This window comes from Eleginops maclovinus, chromosome 13 (genome assembly GCF_036324505.1).
Source record: "Eleginops maclovinus isolate JMC-PN-2008 ecotype Puerto Natales chromosome 13, JC_Emac_rtc_rv5, whole genome shotgun sequence".
Taxonomy (NCBI): Eukaryota; Metazoa; Chordata; class Actinopteri; order Perciformes; family Eleginopidae; genus Eleginops; species Eleginops maclovinus.
The window spans coordinates 24,091,631-24,109,030 of record NC_086361.1 but is presented as its reverse complement, the minus strand read 5'-3'; the positions used below and the strand labels follow the sequence as shown (position 1 = coordinate 24,109,030).

At 44.3% G+C, this 17,400-nt stretch overlaps 1 protein-coding gene across 3 annotated transcripts in view; it reads left to right on the top strand.

The window, feature by feature from the left end:
• Positions 1 to 359: 359 nt before the first annotated feature.
• Positions 360 to 17,400, top strand: part of phf14 (PHD finger protein 14) — an 82,266-nt gene continuing 65,225 nt past the window's right edge. For 2 of the 3 annotated variants that reach the window (XM_063899124.1, XM_063899128.1), the window contains exon 1: positions 361 to 381. The gene's annotated coding sequence lies outside the window, so the exon portion shown is untranslated. Of the gene's footprint in view, positions 382 to 17,400 lie in introns of all 3 variants that reach the window. The other variant, XM_063899126.1, reaches the window with a different exon arrangement.

Below are 17,400 nucleotides of genomic sequence, written 5' to 3'. Positions count from 1 at the left end.
GTCACAGCGGGGGGGGGGGGTGAAGCGTGGCAGGTTTGATTTCTAAAGAACTATTTGTCCCGCTTTTCTATAACATCTTTTATATCCAAACCATTCAGCGGGGAAGGAGTCACTGTTGAACACCAGCAGGAGGACTGTGTGTGTGTGTGTGTGTGTGTGTGTGTGTGTGTGTGTGTGTGTGTGTGTGTGTGTGTGTGTGTGTGTGTGTGTGTGTGTGTGTGTGTTTAACTCCTGACAGATTAAGGTCTTCCAAACAGAACAGCTGTCCCGTTGTCCACAGATGTGTCAGCATTGAGGAAAGGGAAGGAGGAACTAGAAGATGCACCCAGCAGATCTATGGAGGGTCTTCAATGGATTCCCAGGCTCCAGTACTCTTTGAAGGTACTTTACTTTACGGTGTTGTGTTGAGGTGTGCGCCGCTCTAATGCTTTGTGTGTGAGGACTCCTTTGATGACCCATAGAGGAGGGGGGAAGCTGAAGACTCTTGGGAAGAGCTGAGTCTAAATCCTAATAGTAGTCTGCCTGCAGAAAGACTGCACAATGTAGAAAGACAACAGTGAAAATGATGATTCATGATCCCCTGATGCTCCTCCGGCTCTCCAGCGCTTCCACATTGCCCGTAATGTCTCCGCACCTCTGGTTAAACCGTAGTTGCTGTTGCTCTGCATAGTGCCGGCAGCTTTATCAACCTTCACTTCCAGTTTGCAGCCTTGACTCTACCAGAGAAACAGTGTGGAGCTTTAAAGGATGTGTTAATATAGTAACTGAGGTTATTTCAGTCTGTCCTCCAGGGATCATGGCAATTCAATCAACAGTTGTTGGATAGTATGGCTAAAGGTATGGGTGCTTTGACCCAGGATACATCTGATATCACTCATTCATTGGGTAACTCTCAACCAGAGTTACCCAATGAACCAACCCTAACCAAGAGTCTTCCATTTATCCATAAGACGTTCATAAGCAAAATAAATGGTCACATGGAGTTTCATTCTGCCTACCCTAACGAGCAATCAATCATTGACACACTATACAATGAGCTTTGAACCGAACGGTCGCCGGGTCAAAGCTCATTGACCGAACAAATACGGAGTGTGGACTGGTAACTGGAGAGGTGCCAGTCCACCTCCTGAACCACTGCCGAGGTGTCCTTGAGCAAGGCACTGAACCCCCAACTGCTCCATGGTTCCCGGCGAGACTGGCAGCCAATATGTGTTTGAGAGAGCTGCGCTGAAGTGTTTGCAGTGTGTCTCAGCATCTGTTGGAGAAGCAGAGGCTTCAGATATCTGCCGTAGATATGGAGTTCATTATTCCATGTAGTCATTCAGATCATACAAGCACACTCAGCCCCCAGTATCCCACCCATCACTCTTCCTCAAGACCCCCCCACCACACACCATGCTCAATGTGTCCCGGCTCTGTATTAGCTATTAGCTATTTTTACATGGTGTGTGTGTGTGTGTGTGTGTGTGTGTGTGTGTGTGTGTGTGTGTGTGTGTGTGTGTGTGTGTGTGTGTGTGTGTGTGTGTGTGTGTGTGTGTGTGAATATTAATCCAGCGGTCACGGCTGCCAGTTAAACTGGTTTTCAGGCGGCTGCTGAGGAGACCCTCCTTGGACAGCTTTTTTGGGCGGGTGTGGGCAGATAAACAGAGCAGCCCGCGGCATGATGGGAAAAAAGAGAGCTTTGTAATAGCCGAGCATATTCTCCTGTCCTCAAATGCAGCTTAGCATATTTGCATCCGCTTTGAAGATTGGAGAGCTGCACTGTCCGGTGTGATGTGTTGGTGTTCACCGGCTGGCGGCACGCATGGACCTGCTCACTTTGATATTAAAGCTGAGTCAGCACTTTAGATGTGCTTTGCATAATCACCTTTTGTTTCTACTGTATAAAGCCCCGCGCCGCGCACACTCCAGGGTAATTTCTGCGCTGTGTTTGTTTATTTATCTGCGCCTGATATAATGGCGGCGGAGATTTAGCCATTGAGTAATTAGAGTGATTAAGTGGGGAAAGGCTCTTCTCCTGCCACTACAATGACACATCTCTGAACCTGAGCAAAAAGCAAAAAATGTAAAGTACCTCCGTGAATAGGGACAAAAAAAATCAAAGCAGTAAAATGAGGAATGTTACCACCATGCAGAAAATGTGCACATTTTATGTGCGCAAGTTAATTATGCCACTTCAGAGGAGCTTGTGAAAGGATAAGGAAAGCTGCATAAATTTAGCTGTAATCCAGGCAGGCAGAACTCATTTGCAGCAACGCTCTTATCTGAGCGCTGCAGCTTTCTCACAAAATTAACCTTGGATATTTGGGCCCAATTCAGCCAGCGTTTGATTCTCTCTCTCTCACTCACACACACTCTCCCCTCGTCTCTCACACACTCCCCTCCCCCTTTATGCCACTACACACAGCTCCCCTTCACTCTCCCTTTGTTTGTCAATCTCTCTCAGCGTAGAACAATGTGTGAGTCCAGAGTTTATCATTCAATATTACCCAGACGGCTGGATGGACGGATCAATAGATATTAAATGTGGCGTTCCTCAAGGATCTGTACTCGGACCACTTCTGTTTGTCTATACATGCTTTTATTTGGTGTCTGTGTGTTTCATAGGTGCATGTAAATGGTCTGCAAAGACTAGAATCCCTGTGTTTAATTCTTTGACACACTATATTACAGCATAGGAAGTCATCAGGATTTATTTGGACTTTTAGGATTTAAATTGGATTATTTCTGGTAAAAATCAACAAGATTACATTTTTTAACAAAGATTGTTTCGAGGCTTCCCATTTGTAGAGGACTTGTTTTGTGACTTTGTTCCTACATGTTCATTCTCGTGCGGTACGGTGTTGCATCTCTAAATGCAGAGACAGGTAGAACTGGAAGTCCTTTTCGTGTCCTTATCCAGTGATTTATGAACCGTTGTCCTGTCAGGGAATCCTTCCTGTTGAAACATATCCATGCCTCCATCTCTCACAGGTCTTCCATACAGCACTGTGCTGTACGGTGTCAACTGTATTTAGTGCCAAAGTGATAGCAATCATAAAGGATAATAGGCCATGAATAAGTCATAAGCTCCCATGATGCAATCTGTCTTGTCACATGTACCCGGTGAACTTGTATTAGCCACCTTTATCGCGGTAATGGAGTTCTGCTACACTTTCAGAATTATTGAATCGCCGTCCGTCTCTGCAGAGTGTTTTCCTCTGATGCTGACAAGCTAATCTTCACGAGGTGCTCCGAGAGCGAGAGCAGGAAGATTTTTACCCATAATCCTCGCTACCTGCTCCTCTCGCATGGTTTTTTTGTTGGCGTCACCTGGAGACGGATGGTCCTGACAGCGTCACCTGTCCTCATCTGTAACACTAATGTTCCTGTCAGGTGATGCCAACAGGAAGCATCAATCAGTTGGTTGTGCGGCGCCTCTAATGGGACGCTTCCTAATGTATGTATATCCTCCACAGATCCATCCTGTGCGCGGGAACATATGCTAATCACGCCGCCGTCCCTGAGGCTCGAGGCTTCAAAGTCCAACACAAATCTAAAATGAAGATATTTTCTTGTTCACTGAGTTCTTCTGGGAAGTTTTCCAGAATGAGCGGAGAACACAGGAGCGGTTGTCCCCAGACAGACGAGAGGATGTTCTGTCTTCTATAAATGTCAGGATTAATGATCGTGCCGTCACCTTTTGAAAGTGTGAGTGCATTAAAGACTTTTAACGCAAACATATAATCTTCCTCTGTTTGACCTCCTGCAAACAATATGCAGCCAATGTCAGTTTTACAAAGTGAGTCAGTTCTGGATCTTAGATGGAAATTAGTCGAGTGATCTTACTGGGACATGTCTCCATGCTCTAATGTTCAGAGAGCTCTTCATGTCTCTCATACTGCCTGTGCTGCAGCACCTCTTTTCACCCTCTGTCTGCAACCAGAGCCCAGTCTGCTCTGATTGGCTAGCTCTGTTGTGATTGGTCATACGCTTACAGAAGTCCCGCCCCTTAGCTTATCACGCACAATGTGTTGAAACAAAGAAGTCCAATGGAGGCGTGTCAGGAGTGTGAGAGAGAGGAACACAGGGATTTCAGCATCTGAAGACCGTTTACATGCACTAACACCAATAGAACTACAGGAGAGGGAACACCCCAGGGCAGCGAAACATTAACACTAAGTAAACACTATATGAGATTTCCTAAAGCCGCACTAATTAATGTTCTTGTTTAAACAAAGGATCAAATAATTAAATGTAGCCACAGGGAAAACCAGACAGTTGTGTCTCCGCTCCGTAGCTCCCTCCGCTCTACACTGGGGTTTAGCTCCTCACAGCTCATTGTTTTAGTTTATTTCCCATAATTTAACATCATTCCCACTTAAGCTGCTAGTTGTTCCACTTCTTTTGTTGGTTAAGTTCTTCACAAGGCCAGAAATAAGACTCAAAGTCAAAGCTAAAGGGTGTTTAGAAGTGAACTGCAGAACAGATTGTTGACTTTATTCAATAGAAAAGGTTTGCACGAGGTTTTCTTGCAGGTTTGAGTATCAGTCCCGCTCTTTATGTTCCTCACAAAGATGACATGGGTTTGAAAGGGAAGCATCTGCATCTAAAGCGTTAGAACAAGTGGGTAAAAGTTGAAATTAGAGCTAATGCTGGACAGGGGAATGATAGCTCATTAGTTTAGTGCATTTTCTAGAATCAAACCTCATGTCAAAGAGCAGGCAGATGTTTGAAGAGAAGAACCTCCGATAACCTGCAGTACTCTACCTGTCCAGCAGCTGAAGAGTTAGCATGTTTTAATGTGGCGTACATGCATCACAAGGACATATGACTCAGAATCTGTGAGGTGTTGAAAAGGGAACAGCACAGCATACTGTTGGGTTTATTTAATAGTAATGTGATACTGCAGTATCACAAAGACGGCGTGGGGTCCTCCTATTGTTATTTAGAAACCCACTCCCCTTTAATCCCTGCAGAGCTGTGATCTCTGGTCACACGCTCACCTTTAAGTGCTCTGACATTTCCATCTGCCTCTTCCCACAGAAAGGAGTCTCCTCCTGACGCCGCAGACAGTGAAGAGCCTCATTTATTCCCCGGCAGCAGTTATTAGTCATCAGACGAGCTGCAGACTCAGAGATTGTGAGGATTGTTTGGGACATAATGTTCGTGTTCGGAGACACAGGAACGTCTCCGCCGAGCATGGTTTCCCCGCAGAGTGAAAGCTTGTCTGCAGATCCAGCCATTAAAGTTATTTTCTATGGAGGTGGGGTACGTGTGTGGCAATGAAAGGAGCAAAGACAGTTCCTCGCAATTTTTTCTCTAATTGGAATGAAATTAAGTGGAAGAAATTGCGAGACAATTAACCGAGCTTTTTTATCAGGGCTGCACAGTCTGAAGGAGGTTCAGTGTTCGCTGCCAGCCACAATCTCTCCCTCTGCTTTCCACTGCCTTTGTTTATCTCATTTTTCAATTAACCTCCACGATTTAACTCCCTTCATAAAGCCGGGCGCATGTTTGCTCCAAAGAACAAATAAAATGGTTCCTCTCTCTCCCTCACATGGCGCTATCTTTTCTCTCTCTCTCCCCCCCCCCCCCCCCCCCCCCCCCTCTCAGCGCAGGATGCCGGGCTCCGCGGCGCTTTTACAGGCTGTATGTGTCAGATTAAAGAGGGAAATCTGCGGCGTGCAGGGAGAGCTTTGTAGATATGGCAATTTGGTGATAACTTCCTCTTCCCTGCACCCCCTCCCCCCACACCGCCCTGTGCTTTCCATGTGGAAGACACCACTCTCGGGGAGAAAAAGGGGACAATCGTCCTCCAGATCTAAGAGTTTGAGTCACAAGTTGGTGGAATTATTGCATTCATGTTACTCCATATTCCCCCGCTGCGAGACTAATGAAGGAACTCTGATTCTGAATAGATATAGGTTGAATCACATGATAGATATTTATGATATTACAGGAATTAGAGGCAGAAATGTCACAGAATTCATGCATTTAAACTTTAAGGTCTTGTCTTAGAGCTGCATACTCAAATGCAGATGTCAGATGTTTGGTGGTGGAGACCAAAAATGGAGCAAGACCGCAACTAAACTACAAAACTAAAAGCGATTTTAGATTTTGCAGACCATTTACATGCACAGACACATACAACACTACAGTAGAGGGAACACACCAAGGCAGCCCTGTGCTGTCCATGTGGAAGAGACCATTCTCGGAGGAAAAAGGGGGACACAATCTTTCTCCAGATGTGCAAGTTCGAGTTGCAAGTTAGGAATAGTTATATATATATATATATATATAACTATTCCTAATCATATGCATGTGATCATATATATATATATATATATATATATATATATATATGATCACATGCATATGATGGATATTTATGAAATTAAAATAATTAGAGGAGGAAATGTCACAGAATTTATGCATTTAAATGTTTATGATTTGTCTTACAGCCTTCATACTTCATACAGATGTCAGATTTTGGGTGGTGGAGACCCAAAATGGCGCAACAACGCAACAAAACTACTTGGTTTGAGTAAAACAAAAGGGGTTTTAGCCTCTGCAGACCATTTACATGCACAAAAACCTATACAACACACCAAGGCAGCCCTGTGTTTTCCATGTGGAAGAGACCACTGCTGGGGAGAAGAGGGGGGACAATCTTCAGAGTTCTCAGGATTGGAATATGTTTGTTTTAAACCGACTGTTTTCTGACTTCTTAGATTTTAATTAAAGCTCGCCTCGGACCGTCTGCCTCCCGAGCTAAATGAGAAAACTTCACACCTGAGCAACTCGTCAATGCTTTTAATCTGCCCTATTGATTTTAAAACGCTGCAAAAAACCTGACACCTAACCCGAGAGCTGCTCGACCGGTTAAAGTCTGAGTCTGCACCGAGGTTTACCCCGCGATTAATCATCACTAATGAGGAGGGAGGCCCAGGAAATACCCAGCGAATCAGAATGCATTAATTGCCTGGAGAACACAGAGTAATTGCATTCCTTGTTTTCAGTGTCACAGGGGGGCTTTCTCCGGCACAATCAAAGGCCGGTTCAGGAATCAAATACAGTAGCATCTCCAGGCTGCACTGCCCTGATTGAATGAATGAATTACAGCAAAGAAACACACGCTGTTTGCCAAAGAAACCCCCCCCCCACACACACACACAAACACACCCTTTCCCTATATCAGCGGCATGGTTATGGATGATGCCGGCGCAGGTTGTCCCACCTCGAGGAGCTCTGCTTGTTTCAGCAGAAAGCCTCTGCGTTTCGCAGCATAAGCAGCACACGGGCTGGATGTGATGTCAACAGAGGGAGTGCAGAGGATCAATCTGCCCCCCCGCTGATAAATCTGAGGCTTTATGATGTTGAACATCTGGAACCACTCAGAGATTCAGAAAAAAGAGACTTAACCTGAGAGGTAGACCTGAGGGTGGTGTTATGTGAACCGTTCTCGGGTCCGGCTTCATCGCACTTCTTTAAAGAGTTCCTATTCAGGTTCATTTATCAGTCATATTCAGTGTCTCTGTGTGACATGCATGCTTTAATGTTCAGAAAGCTCTTTACCTCCCTGACCTGCAATCTGTTGGTTTCAGACGTAGGCCTATGTTTTATTATTATTTTATAACCATTGATTGAGTTCTGCTTTTCGTGCACTTATCCCTCTCACTTCAGCTCTCAAAACAATTGTCTGGTTTCCTTGTGTGACTTTTGTAAAGCGTGAATCTATTACCACAAAGATTGCGTGGGTTTGCAAGTCTTATATTTTATTTAGAAACTCTAAAAAAAGCTTGGTCTGGGAGAACAAAACAAAGCCTAGAATAGGCTCAAAAGCAGCTTCAGGTTCAGGATCGCTCTCTGTTGTCTTATCACACTATCAGAATCCTTCCTCTTTAATTAAGTTGCTTTAAATCAGACACAGTATTGTTTGTGTCCCGTTCAACCTGAGTGAAACCAAAAGCCAAATAATTCTGTTGTATTTTTACCCAGATTTGGTCTCCACCCAACTGAGTTTACAGCCTGGAATAAAAAGCAGACTAAAGGAGGCTAAAGAGCTGCTTTGAGCTGAGTCGGGTCAGGAAGTAAATCTGTAGTTTTGTTGCTTTTTTGCTCATTTTTTCTCTCCTCCACCATAACATTCTGTGGTTATTTGCCGGCTGTAAAACCAAAACAACACCTAAAAGAGGCTGAAAAGCAGCTGCATGTTAAGCTCCTGGGAACAATACAGCAAACCAGTGAATTTAAATCACACACTTTATCATAAATATCACATTAAACCTGAAGTTGCTTTGGTACATTTAGCAGTGGCCTCAGTATTTAACGCCACAGCCTCCCCGCTCGTCCACTCTGATTCTGTTCACGCACAACCAGAGCAGAAAAAAAACCTGCAGCCGGAGACTAATTACCACTCAGCCATAATCCCTTTTCTCTGATCTCCCCCGATTTTGGTTTAATATATATATATTTATATATAAAACGGGAGGGAATTATTCAAATAAAACTGCTCAGTGGAAGTCTGTTCGGCACCTGCAGGCGTTTGGAGGCAGGGGGGGTGGGGGGGAAGATAAATTGGAGGAACGTATTGAAATGGCCTCCCAGGCTTCTCTGGCTGATATTTCCCCCTCAGTTCCCTCTCACTTTCTCTCTCTGTTTCCTGCATGTTGGTTTGACATATTAACCGGTATGCTAGCTAAGCCTGCTGACTGTGGGCTGTTTGGGTTGATCTCTGGGCCTGCAGAGCTGCGAGGTAATGACTGATAGCCGGTCAGCGCGGTTAGCGTTCATTTACAGTTCAGGACTCAGAGATAAGCTGCTGAACATGCAGGTGTGTGATAGGGTCTGCTCTGGAGGGTTCACTGTGTTACCATGAACAACATATACACTGATGCAGAGATTATATTTGTAGACCTACCAGGAAGCATCTCCCTGGGTCCCTCCAAAAATAACCAATGGGATTCTCCATGTGGTTAATAAAATAATCTCTGTGTCAAACAAAGGTTAATGATTCTTACACGTTCAGTTCAGCAGGATAATCTCTAACGTTGGGCTATAAAGGAACTACAGCACGGTCACATGACTTCACCTCACCACCGCTAAGCTAAAGGAGGCTAATGTTGGGCTATAGAGGAACTACAGCACGGTCACATGACTTCACGTCACCACCGCTAAGCTAAAGGAGGCTAATGTTGGGCTATAAAGGAACTACAGCACGGTCACATGACTTCACGTCTCCACCGCTAAGCTAAAGGAGGCTAATGTTGGGCTATAGAGGAACTACAGCACGGTCACATGACTTCACGTCACCACCGCTAAGCTAAAGGAGGCTAATGTTGGGCTATAAAGGAACTACAGCACGGTCACATGACTTCACGTCTCCACCGCTAAGCTAAAGGAGGCTAATGTTGGGCTATAGAGGAACTACAGCACGGTCACATGACTTCACGTCACCACCGCTAAGCTAAAGGAGGCTAATGTTGGGCTATAAAGGAACTACAGCACGGTCACATGACTTCACGTCTCCACCGCTAAGCTAAAGGAGGCTAATGTTGGGATATAAAGGAACTATGTTTGTGCTTTAACATTACTTAAATCATACTGCCAGATAATCATACTACAAGTCTGAGGAAAACAGCAAAAAACACACTATGCACTTCAGCTTTAACACACACACACACACACACACACACACACACACAGAGATGCTGTCTGCAGGTGCATGATGCTGCAGAGTTTAATCCTCAGATTCGAGGCTCTGCCACCGGCATTTCATTCTGCTGCTGTGGATCGGTGTGTGCCCCCCCCCCCCCCCCTCCGTAAGCCACTGACTGTCCCTGTAAAGCTGTTTACACAGGTAGAGAACGAGACAACACATCTAAACCTGGACGGGATTACTGCGTCCAGCTAATGGCATGTTGATGCTGTGGCCTGTGGAATGAGTTTGAGTTTTTAACCCTTAGAGTAACAACCAGGTGAGCAGCTGGAGTCTTACATCTGGATTCTGCTTTTAGTAATAATAAAATAAGTATTTGTTCTAGAAGATTCTCATTGTTGTTGTTCTGAATAATATTAAATTATATATTTAGAGCGCTTCTCTTAAGTGAGGGTCAAGGTGGGGGGATTCTTTTGAGGCAATACTGGAAGAGTGTGAGGGTCTCAGACTCACAGTGATCTTGGGGGAGGGAATCCAGAGCCTGGGAGCTGCCACGGGAAAGGCTCTGTCTCTGAATCTGTGGAGTTCGTACTTCGGAGGTGGGGTAGGAGACCGGCTGAGTTGGATCTGAGGGACAGTGGGGGGTGAAGTCAGTGAGATAGGCGGGGGGCTTAGTAGGTGAGGAGTAGTATCTTGTAGTTGATGCGGTGGGAGACTAGAAGCCAGTGATGGTCTTTGAGGACTGGGGGGATGTGGTGTGTGTGAGGAGTCTGGGGGCTGCAGATAGAGTCTATTGGGAGGGAGCTGAGGCCGTAGAGGAGTGAGTGACAGTAGACATAATGACCATTCCTCCCACTCTGCATGAAGCTCTGGTCCTCTCAGTTTCAAAGAGAAGTGTCAGTGCCTCTCCTGTGTCTACACATGTTTTTTGAGTGGGGGGTTTTACCTTCTGTTTCCTTCCCTGATTTATTTGGAAAGAACATTAACGAGTGTGTGTGTGTGTGTGTGTGTGTGTGTGTGTGTGTGTGTGTGTGTGTGTGTGTGTGTGTGTGTGTGTGTGTGTGTGTGTGTGTGTTGTGTTTGAAAGCTTTTTCCTCTCCGATCACACGCAGAATGACCCCGTGTGGATTTTTAAAACACGCTTCATACTCTGTTTGCATGTTAATGTGAGAGGAGTTGGCTTTGTGTTTGCTCTGGATTACATCAGCCTGTGTGTGCTGCTAGATATACTGCCCTCTGCAGGACACACACACACACACACACACACACACACACACACACACACACGTATGTTTTTTTGCATTTGTATGTGAGATTAAATACATAAAATCACCAGCATTTGTATTTAATGACACACTCTTACCTTGATAGATTAATAAAAGAAGCAACACAAGCATCCCTCACACACAAACACACACACACACACACACTTCCACTCTCCTCGTTCAAAGTTGTGCACATGGCAATTAATCACACACTGCAACACAGCGCACCCTGCATGGTGTTCCCGGCCTCTAAATGGGGTAAATAACCCCGGCACTCTCCGTGCAGGGAGACATTTCGTCAAACAAATATGATCAAAACAAAACTAATGACGTGTAAATTGTTTATGATGTATTCTGAAATGAGCGGGCCCAGTGCGCTGTCTGCGAGTAATCAGAGACACGAGGAAGACATAATCAGGAGGAAATGAATATGAACATAGCTGAAGGTGTGTGTGTGTGTGTGTGTGTGTGTGTGTGTGTGTGTGTGTGTGTGTGTGTGTGTGTGTGTGTGTGTGTGTGTGTGTGGCTCTGCCATTTGAGAGAAATGCTGCTTGAAGAGAGAATGACTGACACAGAAATGAAAAGTGTTCCTCCATCCCATAAAAGAGCAATCACAATACAGAGTGAAGAGCTGTGTGTGAGAGAGAGAGGGAGAGAGAGAGAGAACGAGAAAGGGGGAGAGAAAGAGAGAGAGAGCAGCTGAACAGAGAGACAATAAATGAACACTGAGGCATCGTTACTCTGCCATTCAATTAGAAACACACACACACACACACACACACAAACACACACACACAGGTCGTACACACGTATACATTATAGCACTACTATAACAGACAGACACAGACAGCTACTGTATGCATGTCTATTAAACAGCATAATAGTACAAATAAATGTTGTTATTTATTTTCTGTTATTCTTTGAAGTATTTTTTTATATGTTTAATTATTTTTATTTTCCTGATTATTTGATATTTATTTAACTTTTTTAAAGTGGTAGTAACCATTTAAAATATATATGTCTGAATCTAACATGCACTGGTTTCAAAGTGAGGTTGGATAACAGAACCAGACCTCTATTTGTCCACACACACACACACACACACACACACACACACACACACACACACACACACACACACACACACACACACACACACACACACACACTACATTCTTTAAGGCTTTTGCTCAGTGTGTGACCTTCAGGGAGGTTGGTACACATGATTTTGTACTTTTCATGGAGCCATGCTAGCCCCCTGCTAACAGTCTTTAAGCTAAGCTAGGCTAACGACCTCATGAAGCCAGCTCTCTGAAACTCAAATTGAGTGTTTTCCACATATTTTACCATTCCTTTGATATGACTGTGTGTAAACGTGCCTCAGTTTCCTCTCTTATCACTTTAAACCCTTTATTCTCAGTTTAGCAGAGCTGTGCCAACCGTGTCTCTCTCACTGCTGCTCACAACGCCTGCACGTGTCCGGCTTCATTCACTTCTTCCTCGCCGTGTTGCCAGGCAGGTCTCTGAGAGCGTTTCCTCTAACACAACACAACATCTTTCTATTAAATCATATTCCCTTTTCCCCGGCCCTGTAATAGAACATCGTCCTTATTTCACGCGTGCAGCATTGGCAGGAGTTAATTTGCCGTGCAGCAGATATCCCGCGCTGCTCCACCTGTTTTGATATCGATGTAAATGGCTGTGTTTGAGGGCTTGAGGAAACATGATTTCTCCGCACAATCTCTGGGCGTAACAGATGGATTTTCCCCTCCAGGAGCTGAATGAAGAAAGGGAACATTCAATATGTAATTACCTTCCATAGACACCGCCACGCTGCTGTCAGGAATTCAATATGCACCCGTGACACTGGCGGGATAACGCAAAGGAAATAAATATTTGTTTGGTTTTGTGGAGGAGGGCAGGGGCCAGCACGCTGTTCATCAGGGGGTCCAACCTCAGATCACCATCTCACACACACACACACACACACACACACACACACACACACACACACACACACACACACACACACACACACACACACACACACACACACACACACACACACACACACACACACACACACACACACACACACACACACACACACACACACCCAGCAGAGACGTCTCTGTTTGTAATATATGTTTTATTCTTATTAACTGCACGGGTGCAATTTCTCTTCCTCTGAGGCGATGGAGATGTTGGAGAGAGAGCAACTCTGGACAGAGCTGATAAGCTGCTGCAGGGACAGATTCAGCTCAGAGACAATGTCCACCAGGTCACACACACACACACACACACACACACACACACACACACACACACCACACACACACACACACACACACACACACACACACACACACACACACACACACACACACACACACACACACACACACACACACACTTGAAAAACAGTTATTTAATTCAGGTTTCTTCACAGACATTGTGAGGCCCGGAGATAAACCAATTGGAAGTCGTTCACTTCCTAAAGTCTTATATTTGGACATTATACTATATACAGAGGATGAATGTGAAGAGGGGTTAGAGACGTTTGGGTCAATGGGTTCAAGCTTAAAAATATTATTTGTGACGCTAATATCTCTTTCAGTTCTTCTGCAATAAAAAGTGTTGACTGAAAACCGTCCCTTCAAATGTTTGTCATATTTTATAATTACCAACTTACTGTTAGCGTGCACGCTTGACCCTGAACGCTAAATCTTAAAAAGATGCTATTTGCAGAAGAAGAGTCAGAGGATATTCAAACCACACACACACACACACACACACACACACACACACACACACACACACACACACACACACACACACACACACACACACACACACACACACACACACACACACCTTACGTTTCCGTTAAGTGTTTTCTTGGATGCAAAGACACACGTGTCACTCAGCAGCTGCACCAGTGACTCCAGAATAAAAATGTATGTCTCTGTTTGTCCAAAAGCTTTCACCACATTTTTTATTTAACTTTTTTGATTTATGAGTTTGTTTTCAAACCATGCCACACAATACAGAATATTACACGCATGTGCAATATACTCTGTCTCTTTGCTTTTTTATTCTGCTGCTGTTTCACCCAGCCATACAGACATCATATAGGGAGGTCCCGCCTCTTAGCCTATCAGTGCAAGGTATTGGAGGAAGCGCTATAACCAATAGGAGCACAAGTGTTCCATGGTGATGTCACTATATGTCACCTTTGCTGTTACACTGTACATTCCCCCGCCACGGGACTCAGATTTAATTTTACTTTCTGATTTCCATGTTTTGCACAAACCATACAGTATCTGCAGAGAGCAATTTCCATACACATGCATTCATTTCTCTCATGTAACACCATGTCAGTAATTTCTGATGACAGCAGACTCGTGTAGGGACCGGCACAAAGACCAGTATTATATAAGGAACTAAAACGCATAATGAACAAGCTGCTTCTGGTGAAACTGCACATGATTTCTGCACGCAGCCGTGTTAATCGCCCTGATTTCTTGAGTGTTTTTCAATTTGTTTTTACTGTTCTCCTTGAACAAGAGACCTGACTCCCTCCTCCACCTCTGGTGAAGATGATTTCCTCGTATATGAGCTCTATCTCCTGACTTTCCTCGTCTCAAAGTCGTGATTTTTCAGTGTTTGTTTATGTGAGGCGGCCGGAAGCAGCGGCGTTACGATAAGAGAGAAAAACTACAGCGTGCCGCTCACAGTGAGGCGTCCATAAAGAGAGCGAAGCAATGCACTGTGGGAGGATGACAGCCCATCCATCACGCAGAGAGAGCTGCAACTTCTACAAATCGCTTTTCACCCTTTTAAAGGGAATTGGAAGTCAGACATCTGCATTTTTTCTGAGGATATCTGTGAGAACGTGACTGAAGCGTCCTGAGAGTCAGAGAGGCGGAGCGGCGATGTGATCTGCTCAGAGGCACAGGAAGGTGTCAGATTAATGAACACACTCTCCATGACATCTATTAACCTTGCTGATGCTTATACTGTGTGTGTGTGTGTGTGTGTGTGTGTGTGTGTGTGTGTGTGTGTGTGTGTGTGTGTGTGTGTGTGTGTTGTTTGAATATCCTCTGACTCTTCTTCTGCAAATAGCATCTTTTTAAGATTTAGCGTTCAGGGTCAAGCGTGCACGCTAACAGTAAGTTGGTAATTATAAAATATGACAAACATTTGAAGGGACGGTTTTCAGTCAACACTTTTTATTGCAGAAGAACTGAAAGAGATATTAGCGTCACAAATAATATTTTTAAGCTTGAACCCATTGACCCAAACGTCTCTAACCCCTCTTCACATTCATCCTCTGTATATAGTGTAATGTCCAAATATAAGACTTTAGGAAGTGAACGACTTCCAATTGGTTTATCTCCGGGCCTCACAATGTCTGTGAAGAAACCTGAATTAAATAACTGTTTTTTTTTAATGTTTGGGTAATTATTTAAGATATAAACTTAGGTTTGGTTACTATAAGATAACACTGTGAGCCACACTACTTTACACTGCCGTATTGCACACAGTGAATACTTGTACTGTGTACTTGCAGAGTGTAAATATCCACAGGGTAGCATTGTCTCAAAAAACACATGGCTGCTGTTAGCTAGCTTGTTAGGATTAGCTAGCTGGTTAGCTAACAGCATTATTGCTCACAGTACCAAATCATTACACACTGCTCTATTAACCCACTACAAATTACATTGGCTTCTTTTTGACGAGAGTATATTAGTGTCTTTATCAACTACAGAAAAAAACAGTTCACCTTTAAGCTAAATTCAGCTAATGCTACGTAGCCAAGATGGCAGCCGATTGTGTCCAGCATCAGTCTTTCACACACACTGACCGCTATGAAGGCCCCATCTCCTGCAATATCCGTCAGTGTGAATTAACCTGGTACAGAAAATAGCACGAGTTAATACAGAAATATGCAAATTGAGACGGAGTGTCGGTGTGGTTTTAAGCTAGGCTAACACACACACACTTATTATCTAGATTGTCCAGTCGGTATTAGTCTAACATTTTAGAGTCAATGAAGAACAGTTACTTGAAATAATGCTCTATATATCCATTGCCAGGAGTCCCGGAGCCCGTTTCACAACCAGCGTTTAGAAAAGACAAACATAAAAACACTTGGTTCCATCTTCATTAAAATGCATCCTCAGATTTATCTCAGTGAGAGCTGGAAACGACTGTTCTTTAAATATCATTTGTCCTGCACGCTTCAGATGTAATTGGCTGCACGTTAACATTTATACAGCGTCGGCAGCCATGCAGAAACACAATCCACTCTCTGCAGATGCACAAATAAAGGCAGACTCACCGAGGATAAATGAAGGAACTACAGCGTCATGTGATTTACACAATACGTACGGTTAAATATTCCAATTTAAATGCAAAACTGTGAAGGTGGAGGTGTTTACAGACGTGTTTACCTCTGGTTCATAAATAACACGCCATGCAATTACTCCTCTTCAGACCAGGGTTTAACGCGCACAAGTCACGCAGCGTCTTTATAGTAATGTTTTTATTTCCTGTGTTACTCCGGCTCTGGGTGTAATTGCTTCTGTCCTGCGGCTCATCGAGCTGACTGATACCGGGGGAGAAACTCTTCCTCCTTAAATCACTCTTCACTAAAGTCGCCAACATGGAGTTTTTATCGCCCTCCGCATTTCATCCTGCCCCGGAGTAATGGCCTGGGGGTAATGCTTGTATACGGGATGTTTGTGCACTTCATTTGTCCCTTTGTAAATGACTGGAGTCTGTTCTGTGCCTCTGAATCACAAAGGAGTCAGTAAACAGTTCAGGAACTGTAGGAAATGTTCTTTTATCCGAAGCCCAGGAGTAGATGTAAAAGAAAACGAAGTGAAGCTCCTCATATAAGTTTTAAAAGGAGTGTTTAATAAAAGGATGCAGCAGTAGGATTACAAACGTTTCACAGCTGTAACTCATCGCCCGGTACACGAGTCCACAGGCCGCTGACTGAGTGGAGCTCAGCAGTAGTTACTGTCTAGAACCACCTCTTTCCGACCATACAATAAACAACTTCAAAATAAGACGCGCTCCGGTCTCGTGCTTTCATTGGTTGGTAGCGGGGGGCTGGATCCTGTTGGCCGCTTGTCACATGGGGTTCTCCGGACTCTTCTATAGGCTGACGTCGTCGAGGGCGGGTCCTCTTATGACGTCACCGTCGCCATCTTGTTAGTGAAGTCCTGAAGCTCACCTACGATATTCTATTATGCAATCCTTCTGAGGTTCATCAGGTATTAAACACGCGATAGTTTTATTGCAGCATCAATGAGTGAGAGGTAGAGGCGGTGTGTTCAGTATGTAACTCCACGCGTCCTTCTCCCTCTACTCATATATACAATACAATATTAGCTACCTGCTATCTGAGGCTAAAGACAACATCCGGTTACAAAATAAACAGTTTCAACGTAAAACGGTTTTCAGAATAAGACAGTATTGTAGTTA